This window comes from Haliotis cracherodii, unplaced genomic scaffold (assembly GCF_022045235.1).
Source record: "Haliotis cracherodii isolate W230 unplaced genomic scaffold, xgHalCrac1.p SCAF_4, whole genome shotgun sequence".
In the NCBI taxonomy this organism is placed as follows: domain Eukaryota; kingdom Metazoa; phylum Mollusca; class Gastropoda; order Lepetellida; family Haliotidae; genus Haliotis; species Haliotis cracherodii.
The window spans coordinates 42,136,657-42,150,163 of NW_027266297.1; positions in this window are offsets into that span (position 1 = coordinate 42,136,657).

Sequence of the window (13,507 nt, forward strand, 5' to 3'; positions counted from 1 at the left end):
CATTACTTACCTATCAAGCACTGGTAAGGTGCACACAAAACTCATGCAAGGTGCAACGCTCATTTGACTTCAGTGAGTTGTAAACAGCCTCATTTCATCAGCTGTATGTATTCATGGGTGATGGAGGAATGTGGTACATTCACACCCGTCAAGTATGGAGTCGGAAGATGGTAAGTATCCATGAACCAAACAGAATCTGCAATCCCTCAGGACCCCTGTGACTAAGAGGCCAAAATAAGTACATGCTTGTTTGTCCCCTAGGTGACTGACCCGCCAAGAAAGTACTTTTACAACCTTATTTCTGACCAACCTTGCTAACGGTTATTGACCCCTTTCATTGTTTATGATGCTTGTTAAGCATTGGATTTAAAAACCAAAAGACTATTTACATTTCTACGAACCAAACTCAGGCTAACTAATATATTTACTAGGGCAGGGACGATACACCAACTGTGAGATCCGATACGTATCATGATACTTGTATGTGCTCTTATCTGAGGTGCGTAAGCTATCTTTTTCATAGACAGGATTGTCGAATACCTGGCACACTGATGATTTAACTCACATTTTTAGTCCACTAGTCCTTACAATGATAGCATATAGCAAAACCCTTAAAATGGCAATTTTCTAATAGTCCTTGTGATACCTTAACTATTGCAAGGACAACAGGACTAGTGCCAAGTTCTAATGCTGAGTATGGTGCAATGGACGAAAATATTTACTTTTTCACGACTAATTAGTGTTTGGTGTAACCGCCATTAAAGTAAACATTTAAGGTATGAATCGAAATTTTTACTTAGTGTGCGACTGTGATCGATACTTGGATCGGGAAGTAAAAATCACAATGCATCGGTGTATCGTCCCACCAATAACATTTATAAGGATATCATATATTAGCAGGACTACGCTAACTGTATTGGGCTAATTATCTGCTCATGAACCTCTGCTATCATTCCAGATTTACACTGAAATTGTAAGAATTTCTAAAAGTTATTCTCACTACATTAAGTAAGGTCAACACTTGTCAATTTTGGCCGAATGGTTTCAGCCCATTGCGAGTGTCTTTGTACTTATACTGAAACACTTCTGTGCGTAGGACTGGATAGGATACCCAAAATTGCGATGAGATGCGTATCATGACACAAGCTTGTGATGACAATGCAACATACAGATAACTGGAGAAAATGAGTCTTGGTTGTATTTGATGCTTAGGGTACTGTCGCAGCACATTTCAATGTTAGAATTTGCTCAAACTAGTCGAACCTAGTCAAACCCCATTGTCTTGAACTCGCATGTGTTACCATGATAGTAGAAATGAAATGTTTTGGAGAAACAGGACAAGATAGAATTTGTATAAAGCATATTGTCCTACAGATGCATAAATCTAGACATGTCAAATGCTTCTGTTTTTATTTATTACATAAATATTATTTACTTGTCATGCGCATTGTGGTATATTTGGATACTTTCTAATTAGGTCAGGTGATAATGAGGTGGAGTCGGATGCATCGAACCCCTGATAAGTCAAACTATTTCTATAGTTGCCAGAAGCTCTGAGAGAATGGGATATATTTCAATGTATATGATTTTCTAGACAGTTATTATTAGTCTCAAAGTGTCACTTCCCTTTCCGAATCTATCTTCCTATGAGATTTGTTTAGACTGAATTGTGTTGCATGCTTGGTGAAAATATCTAATGAGAATTCTACCATTAATTTTGGAAATACTTGATTCTGATTGGTCAGTGAGAGATATCAAATCACAGTAACCGCCTCTGATTGAAACAATCGATTTGATGACTGAATCACAGCGAAAGTACTTCTTTGTCAGTCATTGACAGAAGGCATTTGTAAATAATTATGTAGAGTTATAGGTTATTAAATGCAGATTTGCGGTAACTATAATATAATATATGTGTGGCTGTGCATTGTTTCAAATTTTCAACTTTTATTTTATTTCTTATTTCCATAAGTTTGGATCCTTGTATATGTAAAACCTACCATTTCATAAGAAAGATTGATTATCAAGGTTTTAATTAATGGGAGAAGTTCGTGTTCACCTTTGTGTCTGTGTCTCTGTGTGTTTTTTTATATATTTAAAGTAAACTATGCAAGGTTTCTTCCAGATTTGATTGTTGCTTGATTGGCCAACTGTTGATTGTTAATGGCCTCTGACCGTCCACTGAGTCACTCATTCACTACATTGTACTGACCAGTCAGTGGACACGTTATTAATCACACAGAAATGTATCCTAGTTGTACATGTAGTCAAGATGAGTGATTATTGTATTTGTTGACTGAGAATAAGTTTATGGTGTGAGTTAGTTTTTTGGTATCATGTTGTTAAATTTGTCTGATACCACCATGAGTTTTTTCATATTGTTTGTCCTGTTCTACATTGTCTGAGAACACCACACTGCGCAACTCTTCACTCCAGTTGAAAATAGTTGTTTCACAAGCATGAGATGTGATAAATAGCAATTGATCATCTATCGATTCATTGTGAATGTCTATGGGCCAATGGTGATGCATCAGTGAAGTTGAAATGTTGATAGTTGACATCGATACCCTGCTTGATTATTGATAATTTCAATAGATGTAAAACGATGGAAAACAGGGTTAATGACCACCTCTAGTTAATACTGTAGTGTACTGTTGAATTTAGTCACGACATAATTGAAAGTTGACATCTACACCAGAGCTACCTCACTTAAACATCCAACATGATGTCAAGCAATCTGCTGATTCTGGGAGATGGTTGGTTTGATACCAGCGGTGCCACTGCAACTGTGGTGTAACTATTACAGTGGATCACAACACTATTATAATAGTAACCCAGTAGTTTCCAACATGATGTCAAGCAATGTGCTGATTCTGGGAGATGGTTGGTTTGATACCAGCGGTGCCACTGCAACTGTGGTGTAACTATTACAGTGGATCACAACACTATTATAATAGTAACCCAGTAGCTTCCAACATGATGTCAAGCAATGTGCTGATTCTGGGAGATGGTTGGTTTGATACCAGAGGTGCCACTGCAACTGTGGTGTAACTATTACAGTGGATCACAACATTATTATTGTAGTAACCCAGTAGTCTCCCAATGTTATGGGTCAGTCCATCTATTTCTGTGTAGTTTAGTTTCAGATGCATAGCTCCAAATCTAACTGTTCTATATTTCTTCATTACAATTGCAGACCTTACACTCTGCTAAGTGCTGGCTCTTGCAATTTAGGGAACCAACCTTATGGTATCAAGTTGGATTCATACTTTACGTATTTCAAGATTAGTTATGAAGTGGAACTAAAAAAGACAGAAAATGTCTTCACAAAAATTTGGTCATTGTGGTCATGGTAGTGAGATGGTGAAGTTGCTAATTCGGTTAGTCGCCATTGTGACCTCCTTTACATGTACTATGCAAGTGTAACGTATATCATTGTGTAGCAAGTATTGTATTGCAAATATAGCACTTGAGAAATACCTGTATAATTCACACATCAATATCTGTTTACTATCAGACAAAACAGATTTCACCCTGGCTTGGAAAAGCCTTAAATGTTACTTGTTAAAAACTTCAAAGAAACAGGTTATATACAATCAACAATAGAGTTATCTCCCTTCTAATGATCAGACGCTTCAGTGTGAGTTGAATATGATTCCATAACAAATTGAATGTAAGGGCATGAAATTTACTATTCCATATGCATATGATGGGATGGTGTTTGCTAGGTCATTTGGATATGGTTTTACTGAATTTTAGCCACTTGACATTAAAAGCACTTAATTTCCATGGCCTTTGAAAGACCATGCATTTTGTGACCGAAACTGTTTGAGCCTACTGAAGTGTTTTGTTTATTAGTCAGTAACTTTGTCAGTTGGTTGTCCTATACCTAGCAAATATTAACAGTTTGATTTAAATTTTAAATTTTAAGATGTCTAGTAGTTACTGCTTAAAGCGCCAATGTACCTGTTTCACATCCAGCACACATTACAATCAGACCTGTAGAGACGTGGACAACAGACCATGGAGCATGGCTGCTCTTTCACTCACATGATTTGACATGATCCTATTGGGATATCAAGTTTAGAATTAATGTTTTTTCATTGTGATTCCTTTGCATTTATAATTTTGATCTATGAAAACGGTGGCTGCCATGGTGACCATGTTAAAAATGTAATTCTTTGTCCCACTTTAATATGCATGCTGTGACTCAGTGTTTGGATACCTGTTGTGTATTAATTGTGTTTTCTTTGTTGGTGTACTTCTATTATTGTAATATCAACCCCTCTGTGACCTGATGTATGACATTTTGGAGAATTTCATTTATTTTGTGAGCTACAGAGCCTATTGGCTACATTTCCTCCCGCTTTAGAGAGCATTTTTAAGTTGCAAGATCAGATTTGAAAGTGTTTCTGACATTTTCTTTCAGAGTTAATGTTTTAAAGTACAATACTTTTGATTGTATTCAAATGCTTTAGTCGACACTGACTGATGTTGACCAGATGCATCACCCTTATCTTGATGTAATGATTTGATAACTTCATTCAAGCAGTATGTAATACACCAAGGAAATAGGCCGTGAAAAGTATCATTCCCTTTTACCAGTGTATTCTGATCTTGCATTTTAAATCGAGACAAATTATTGTTGTTAGTTTCATTTTGAAATAATGTTCATGGCTGTGATCAGATTATATTATTCTCATAAATGTTTTTAAATGTGATTGTTTAGACACAAGTGGTGGCTGTTATTTTTGGTTCAAATTTGGAGTTTCATGTATATATGTTATTGATTCAGATTTTTATGTTTTACAATCAAATGGAATGAAGAAACAATATTTTAGCATGCCTGTATATATAAAAATCTTTATTCTGAGAAAATTATCCACCTTAATTATCTTGCGAATTCGTTTCGCAATCTTACTTCCGTGAAATCGACCTACAAGTTTGCTTATCATTCATTTGTAGCAGAACTAATCTGCAAGTTTCACTCACATTTTAAAACATCCACCTTCATTGAATTTTAAGCCAAAAATAGTGTAAACCAAATGAAATGTAAAAGTCTTTGGATTAGATATGAAGTTTAAGAATGTTGTAAGTTGACTTTTTTCATGTTTTTTGAATGACTTCTTTGTGTTCAAATTCAAGGAAAACCCATTATTTTTTGGAAAATATTGATATTTTAGGGAGAGAGAAAATTATCACAAAACTATGATCAATACTAAACTTTAAAACAATTTATTCTTGCTGTGTAATAACTTACGGTTCAGCAATCAATTATACTTGTATGCATTCAGCTTCGAGGATATTTTATGCAGAGGCTGCTTCAGTATCTATTTCCTAGTATTTGCTATGAAAGAAGAATATTATTTCTCCTTAGGCCATTATTTTTTCCTTTCTTGGATCACGTATCAGCGGACCATGTGTTTATCTGATTACATTCAAAATGTGCACCTATTCCCGACTTGCATGTAACACAAAAACATTTTAGACTACTCGGTGATTTATAAAATGACAAATAAACCAATACATGTGTGATGCTCATTTGATGTTCATACTCTGGCAAATCAGTTGTACCGAGTTAGTGGTTTACACATGAATTATCTCCATTAATCTTCCAAGAAAAGCTGACATCTCCCACACTTACAGGGTTAACATATCACCAGATCTAGGTTGAGGTTGTATCCTTCATTCCCTCCAGATTCTTTGATCCGACAAATTGAAAACATTATGGCCTTTTAACAGTTGTCCTCTAGCAGAGATGGCAATCATGCCTTTTGGGGAATCATTACAATATTTTGAACCAAATTCTGCCAATGCTATTACCTGGTAAGTGAAATATATTGCAAATTTTGTACAAAAACTATTGTGGACCCATCTACCATGTCTACACTGCAGACATTGCTACATATGCAACCAAGTAATAATTGCTTGTTTTAGCTGCTGTTGAAGGTTTTTAGATTTTGAGGAGCTTAGGCAATAATATTTAATACAATGATTTATTTTACTCAAACCATTTAGTCAGAATATGTCTAATTTGAGACGCAGTTCCCAGATATTCCTAATTGGCTCAATTTTGGGTTGGTATCTCTGCCGCTAGCCATTGATATTTTCCACAAATTGAAAGGTCTTCTCAAATCAACCATTTTTTGGTGTGTACTTATATTTTGCCACTATTAAGGGTAGATTTCATTTATTAATTCCTTTCCCAGATTTTGGGTCCAAATCATGCAGTTGATATTCAGGAAATTGTGGAGAATGTTTGCTCAAATGTTTATATTCCTGTTTCGTGCTATATTTTACACAAAGCCTGTATATGCAAGAAAGACTGTAATGTAAGGGTGTCTGCTGACTGGGTATTTGTATTGTTCACATGAGAAAGATTTATCAGGTTATTGTGTTGGAAACGTGTGATCATTTGTGATTGAATAAAACTTTGAAAACTATGTGTCCTGTTTATACTTACTGTGACATATTCATTGTGGTGTTAGTCTGACAACAGGTTTTTGCAGGGTCTGTGAAAATGACAGATGGTAATTTTTGTTACCTTTGTTTACAAGGATATCTTAGTGTTTAGACCATTTGGCCTGAGAAACATGCCCTTGGCATTCAGCCTTTGGATGCGAGTCTTTTTAGAAGTGGCCAAAATAACAAGCCATTTGGTCACATAGTTGGTATTTTTCAAGAACAGGACACCTTAGTTTTTATTGAATATAGAAAGAACAATTGGCATATTTATTTTGTTAAGATTTGATTTGTATAATCTAAAATAAATTGAGGATAAAGTGTTATGTTTTAATATGGGAAGTATCAACTCTGTCGTTATTTCCCATGCATGATTAACTGGGACATGGTTAGAATTAAAAAACAACACTTGTGATGAATCCTAGATTTATCATATAAGTGACAACTTATCTATAAGATATATGCTTGTCATGGATAAATAATACAATCAGATGATAAAACCAGATTAATTTGATCCTTTATTCTTTTTTCTTTTCATATTCTTTTTGTTAAGATCACTGTCATATCCTAGGAATATCCCAAAGACCATGATTGCATGAATGCAACTTATTCTGGAACATAATTGTGTGAGAATTGACATGTAAGAGTGTTTGTGTTACAAAAATATCTCGTTGATCTGGCAAATTTCAAAGAGGGCATTTTTGAGTTCACATGCAGGTAGCAATGCATATGTTTGCTGTTGGATAATATCTGAAGTAATCGTAATGAAACTTTTGAAAAGAATTGATTTGTAAGACGAAAAGCCTGTTCATATTTTTTTAATAATTTTTCAGAAATATCCCATATCAGTTTAAAAAATGTTGTTTGCATTCCACCTTATTTGTAAACTAGAACATAAAAATTAATGTTTGAAACACGTTTCTTTGGTGCCATCTTGATTGTTTTGTTTGATCCTGATTTGCTTAATTATGGATATGAATTGTCTTGAGTTCTCACAGTCCCTCAAATACATCAAGGCTCTTCGATAACACAACATGTTATGTTCTTCGTTTTTTTATTTACACAAATAAAATTTAGTATGTTCAGAATATTTAACATGTGTGTTTGCTAAATGTTGATAAGTTCAAAATACCTGAAAATGAAAACAAATTGTCTTTGCCATGACAAAACTATATTCTAATGGTCTCTTTCTATACTTGTGTGTTGCTAGGCTTGATGAAGGAGAAGACTTGTACCAGCCCTGGAAGATTGCCGGAGTTGTCCCATTCCTTGTTGACAGTAAGAAGGCCGAATACCAACAGAGTTTGCTCATCTGGTCCCAAGAACCATGGATGTATATCCATGGAGTTGGCTGACCTGGTCCCAAGAGCCTGGTTGTGTACTCAGGCAGTGTTAGCTCACCTGGTCCCAAGAGCCTGGTTGTGTACTCAGGCAGTGTTAGCTCACCTGGTCCCAAGAGCCTGGTTGTGTACTCAGGCAGAGTGCTACCTGACCTGGTCTAAAGAGCCTTGGCTTTGTGCCCTGAGAGTTAGCTGATCTGATTCTAAAGAGCATGGGTTAGAAAATGTGTCACAACATTTTCTGTCATCCTTCAGAACATTTTCTGAATTTCCCTTTCTTGTGAAGACCAAATAGGTTCAGACTGAGGTGAAAATTGGTGTGCATGAAGTTTTGTTCAGATATTTTTAAGGCTCAAATATGATTTTCAATATGGCTGTTTGTAAGCCATCTTTGATTTTCTAGAAATCTCCTTTGCAAACACAGTCTTTGTGTATCAGTATTGATGATGCTGAGCCAGTATGAGGTTTGGCATTTTGTTACCAAACAGTTTGTCATGGGTGATGCTACATATGCATTAGCAAGACGAACAAGGGAGCATCATTCAAGTATGAGACTCTTTAGTACCAAGTATGCTATCTTGGAAGTAAACTTTGATTTCATTTGACATGCTGTACAAAACCAAACGGTGTGAATTCTGCCACTTGATGAGATGTATGCATATGTAATTGTAAATATGTCTTGTAAAAAAGGAAAACCTTTGAGAAATGTTCAAACTATTTATAACATTTTGGAAAAGTTTGAACTTTTGTGTGCTTTTTTATGCCAACCTTTTCTGCACACTTGATTTAGTTCATATACTTTTTCAATAAGGGAGAGTTTGTACGCATTTTGTTTGGCTGTCATGAATGAAAATGAGTTTGGACATGTTTCTTATCAAAATAGTGGTTTTAGAATAGTTTCAATGGAAGTCAGGATTTAGTATATGTCATTTTCATGATGTGAAATACAATTGTCTTTGTCATTGGCGATTTCTTATTATCTGAGATGTATTTTTTTGCAATTTGAACAGAAGCTACAGTTTTTACATAAACATAAAATCCATGATATTTTCAGTATAAAACATTACTTGTGAAATTTGAGTGTATTATCCTAGATTCCCTACTTAGTCTGTATTACATTATTAACAATGGAATTGGTACACATGTGTGTGTGCTGTGACTACTCACATGTCAAAACCATGCAGTCAAGGGGAGGCAACTCTTGGTGACTTCTATCCAGGGCATAGTTGAGCCTTGTTCCAACATGGTGACTAAAGAATTAGCATTTACAAAGTAACTAATCATATCTCATGCTGTAAATTTGTCATTTCACCATTCATCATGTATGTTTTTGATACATGTAACGTTGATTTTTCAACAGTCAGTTTTCACTGTGAATTGAATTAACAGATACTGTATCACTTGTTGTTTTGAGTCATTGCTTTTTGCCTGTGAAAGTTTGTCAAATTCCAATCAAATCATGTGTTTTGTAGAGTAGACATGAAGGTACTGATGCATTTTGTTCATATTGCTAGGCACACGGCTTTTAGGCTGAATTTCTCTTTAACTTATGTAGAAGCTTGGGTCCTTTTAACTCTGTCTTGAGGTGTGAACAAAAATGTAACTATTAGAAGTGACATCAGGCCGAACAATAGACTTACATCACAATTCAGTATGTACAAGATGTATTGCAATATAGTGTTCAAGATATGTTGTGAATACATTTTTGTCTATATAACAAAGGCAAAAAGAAGCTGATTTTACATCACGTTTTTTATATCAAATGTCAAGGTTATTTTAACAACACCAGTAATGTGACCAAAAACTCATTGCAAGTAAAAATGGATAAAGTTCATTGAACAGTGTTGAAAGAGCCTTGAATTTTTAGAAGCAATCACCACCGGAATAATATTTTCCGGAAATTAATTTCTTTTCATAGTCGGAGGGAAAACTTTTGATATCTGTTCAAAGAAAACTATGTATACAATCTATTTTAGTTGTCTCCCTTTTATTGATTTCCTGCAACTGTTAGAATCTTGAATTTTGGGGAGGGAGTCTTGAAAAGGACTTTGAGTTTTGTGACTGTTTTATTGTTGATGGTTTGGATGACTGTTAATCAGTCTGAAAACTCTCTGTGCATTACAAAATGGTGACAACTCTTTTCTTTTCCCGTTGTGACAGACAGACTGACTGGGGATTTCTTTTCAGGTAGCATGATCTTCCACTTCAAGAGCTACATTGCAACAAAGTAGTCTTGGGGATATGGTTGTCAAAGCTTTTGATAAACTGAATGTCACATCACTGTTAGATTGACATTTGTGGTGATTCAATTGTATTGTAGGTAGGAAGTTTCAAAGGTAAATGTTGGTACATCAAGATGAACATCAGCAAATTCAGGAGGTTCTGATCATGACTGAAGAACTGAACCAAGTTCCATCAATCTATCTTAGCAGTAGGACTGTCGTTATGTTATCATATTGACTTACAGCAGAGGCAGTGTTTAAGGCACTCTGTGGAAGAAGTCCACTTACGATAGCTGTAGCAATACAGAGGTGGATCCAGGAGTTGGAAAAAGAGGTGCACACTATACCAGGTCTCAGTGAACAAAAACATATGTTGACATGTAAGGAGTTTTGAAGAGGGGGAGGCTGGCTGGTTGCACCCCCTGCTAAAAATAGTTTACATGAAAATTGCCATATTTATATTGTCCCTAATGTTCAAGTGAAAGGAAAGTGCTGGATTGGCTGCTACACTTCCTTCCATCATATTTTCGGGGGCACGGGTTGCCTAGTCGTCGCGATTAGCTGTGCAGAGATGCGTCCCTTGTGCACACCAGAAACCTATTATGTGGGTTCGAATCCCGGTTAGCCCCGATTATGTTTCTAGGTTTGTCAGCACCATACCTGTGCTTGTGGGTTTCACCGAAGTGGTAAACGTCTGAGACCTGCGTCACTTCGGGCTTTCCTCCCACATTAAGCTGACACGCCGCGATATAACTGGAATACTGTTAAAAGAGGCGTAAACCAAACTCACTCACTCACTCACTTCATCATATTTTCTATACGACTCTCAATTAGAATTAATCTTTTCCTGGGTGATAATTATTGACCGATTTATTGTTGGCTGTATGGACAAATTATCAATTTGTTATGGTGCAAAGGAAAATATGTTTTTTTTTCAAGATAAGTTTCAAATGGTTAACACACAATCAAGTGTGTGTGTGTGTGTTACTGTATTGTGCCGGTACTACCTCGAGGGACTTGGTGTCATGATAGTCCTTTTGGTGGGGACTGGAAACAACCATTTTAAGTTCCAAAATATCTTAATGACAGTTATTGAACAGGATCTGGCTGACATGCAGTCTTTCTTCTTTCTATCCATTGCAAAATAACTTATGACTTGATCCAGTACTTAAGTATTTTTATAATGAGCAGAGAGCTGATTTTCCTAACTCCTGGTAAATCTGTAACTATGTGTAACTTGTGATCCAAGATTATGTTAAGATTTGTTTGTAATAACCTGTCTCTAAGAAATTCAATTTGGACCTGTAACTTGGGCATGTGTAATATCCTTTTGATACATTTTGTATTAAGTAATAAGCCAAAGATTAGCAAGTGTTGAAAAAAACACTCCTCATTCATAGGTGTATGTATGGTTGATAACTTTCCTAACAATTTCAACACTTCAAACAAAAAATGTGTTTTACTTGCATCATATGAATTTTTCTTGGATTATGTAGATTGAATACCGGGTGGGCAGAGAAGGGTCCATATCATGACTTCTCTTTTGTAATAAGGTGATAGATACAAAGCTCCCAAGAGGGTTTGATCCAGACAACAAACTTGATGCCAGAGTTGGGAAATAAGATTGAAGCTGCCCTGCTCCCATGCAATGACTTACCTACATTGTCAGTTGTTGTCCAGGTGATCAGATGTACATTTTGGAGATATAAAAGGTCACCAGTCTTGTTTCAATTTGTATATGGCCATTTTCTTCTTGTCATACTTTAGTTAGATACACAATGTAAATTTGAGTTCTTGAACTATATTTCAGTTTGATGTTACGATTCTGTTTAGTGTTGTGTCGTGTTGTGCATATACTGTTGAATGATAAGGTTTCAGAGGAGTATCCAGGATCTTGAGGGGCAGTGGTGTGGCCTAGTTGTTAAAGCATTTGCTCGCCACACTGAAGGTTCGGGTTCTATTCCCCACATGGGTACAATTTCTGGTGTCCCCCCGCCGTGATATTGCTGGAATATTACTAAAAGCGGCGTAAAACCAAACTCACTCCATGATTTTGAAAGAAGGGGGTGCAAACATTACCCAAGTTATGAAGTGAACAAAAACAATTGATAGTTAGGCATGATAGGTGTCTGAGAAAAGGAGTGGTGTGCACCCCTGCAGCTTCCTCTAGATCCACCAATGAACTTTGTGTGTGTGTCTGTGAACCACGGACTACTGTTACATTAGTAACAGTTTGGAGGGACGCGCTGGAATAATGTTGTACATACTGATATGTCAAGGATCTTTGTTTAGACTAAGTCATGTAAACACAGACTTGTCGAATGGATGTCGACCTACACCATACATTTATAGCTGTCACTGTTGGGAAAATACCTGCAATAAAGTGATTTTCAGTAATATCGTTCTTTGTCTTGTCAGTTTCTGTTTCTCATTGAACGTGTGAATGATATGTGCCACTGTTGGCAATATTTCGCTTTATCATGGCAGCATGGAAATATTAAAATCTGGACCAAGCAGACCAGTAAGCGAAGGTGTGAACAGCAATCCTTGCTATTAAAGTGCCTGGCTTCGGTGATTGTTTTGTGTTATATCCTGGGTGTTTGCATCCTGGGTGTTTGCAATGTGTGGCTTAGGTGATTGTGTGGTGTTATATCCTGGGTGTTTGCAATGTGTGGCTTAGGTGATTGTTTGGTGTTATATCCTGGGTGTTTGCAATGTGTGGCTTAAGTGATTGTGTGGTGTTATATCCTGGGTGTTTGCAATGTGTGGCTTAGGTGATTGTGTGGTGTTATATCCTGGGTGTTTGCAATGTGTGGCTTAGGTGATTGTTTGGTGTTATATCCTGGGTGTTTGCAATGTGTGGCCTAAGTGATTGTGTGGTGTTATATCCTGGGTGTTTGCAATGTGTGGCTTAAGTGATTGTGTGCTGTTATGTCCTGGGTGTTTGCAATGTGTGGCTTAGGTGATTGTGTGGTGTTATATCCTGGGTGTTTGCAATGTGTGGCTTAGGTGATTGTGTGGTGTTATATCCTGGGTGTTTGCAATGTGTGGCTTAGGTGATTGTGTGGTGTTATATCCTGGGTGTTTGCAATGTGTGGCTTAAGTGATTGTGTGCTGTTATGTCCTGGGTGTTTGCAATGTGTGGCTTAGGTGATTGTGTGGTGTTATATCCTGGGTGTTTGCAATGTGTGGCTTAGGTGATTGTGTGGTGTTATATCCTGGGTGTTTGCAATGTGTGGCTTAGGTGATTGTGTAGTGTTCTATCCTGATGACATCAACTCTCCAATCTGCCAATCATAGAGCTGGCTCCTTGATATGTTTCAGTTGGCTGTCATGAGAAACAGGCTTCTGAGGTCCAATACTGTCCCAGAATTCCCACAAACATAGGTTTCATAGGACTTATTCTACCCCGGAATTAGCATAAACATAAGTTTCAAAGGACCAATTCTAGTCCATAATTCCCACAAACATCTTTCTGAGGGC